Below are 1,374 nucleotides of genomic sequence, written 5' to 3'. Positions count from 1 at the left end.
TCGTGTACGCTGTCCCGATGGTAGCTGGCGAACGAAGTGGTTGGTATGCTGCTAGCAGTGTTTTGCCTGATGCTGTATGAGTGTGCCGAAGAGTACATATGTACAGTGTCGCGTATGTACGGTGGTATATATATGTGCAGTGGAGTGTGTATGCTTCGTTTGTACGTTGTCGATATGTATCGGAAGGTATGTATATGCGTTGTTATGTGTGTACAGTGGTGTCTGTATGTATGTATAGTGGGATATGTGTGTACGGTGGGGTGCGTATGTACTCCAACGTGCTGTGTACTATTGTTTCGTAGTGAATTGCTACGTTACAAATTAAATCTTAATATGTATTTATTTCACCTTTAACCACTTTTCCCAGGAACGTAGTGGTGGCCCCAAGCTGTTCAGCTCTACGGCAATGGCTTCCCATCTGGGCTTTCCCAGAGTCTTGCCGCAAATTCCTTTCGCCAAGTCCTGATTGTCCTGCATCAGCTGGACCAGCCGCCCAAGTTGCTTCTTATTGCTAACCACTTTTGATCTACAATTCACACACATATGTATAGTAAATTTTTGTATAGCTTTTGATGCAAATAACTTACTTTTTATCCATTATTTATTTATTTATATCACGAAAATTTTGCTCACTCAAACTCTATCGACTCAAAAATAGCAGTAGAAGGATAAGCGATTAAAAACTATTCACAATCGCTGATTGAGCGACTAAGCGACACTCACAATAGCATCGATAATCGATAATCGCTTAATAGTCGTTTATCTACTGGCAGTCGACACTCGCAATAGGGGTGTTAGTCAACCTCCGACTATGAAGTGCAGTTGAATGCCGCTATTTAAACTTGACAGGGTGGTTGTTATTGTTAATTATATACATTGATTTATTCATAAAATTTAAGTTTTAGGAAAATTTGCATAATGAATGCTAACGAAATTTATATTATTTAGAAAGTCATTTCGTGACCTTTTTGACTGAATTATCAATATTTTCTAAACTGAAAATAATTACGTTAAATAACTTGCGACATCCTGCAGAATACAAACCTAAATTTAGATTTAAAAAAATAAAGTTTGTTGTTGTTGTTGTAGCGCCTACAACAACCCCGCTCAGGATGGTTGGTATTTCAGTCGTTGTCGTCAAGTTCCACTAACGGCAGCCCCAGGAAGCGTGCAGCTTCTGTGGGGTTGGTCCACGAGGACAAGGCCGTTAGGGTTGTCGGGTTTTCCGGGCATGCGAAGAGATGTTTCGAGTCATGTGGGGTCTCTCCGCATGCCGGACACTCATTTGGCACATCCTCATTCAATCTACTCAGGTAGGAGTTTAACTTGCTGCAGTAGCCGGAGCGAAGTTGTGCTAGTGTCGTTCTTGTCTCC

The sequence above is a fragment of the Rhagoletis pomonella genome, unplaced genomic scaffold (assembly GCF_013731165.1).
Source record: "Rhagoletis pomonella isolate Grant_MI unplaced genomic scaffold, Rhpom_1.0 Rhpom_scaffold_00199, whole genome shotgun sequence".
Taxonomy (NCBI): Eukaryota; Metazoa; Arthropoda; class Insecta; order Diptera; family Tephritidae; genus Rhagoletis; species Rhagoletis pomonella.
The sequence above is the reverse complement of the archived record's forward strand: the minus strand, read 5'-3'. Positions refer to the sequence as shown.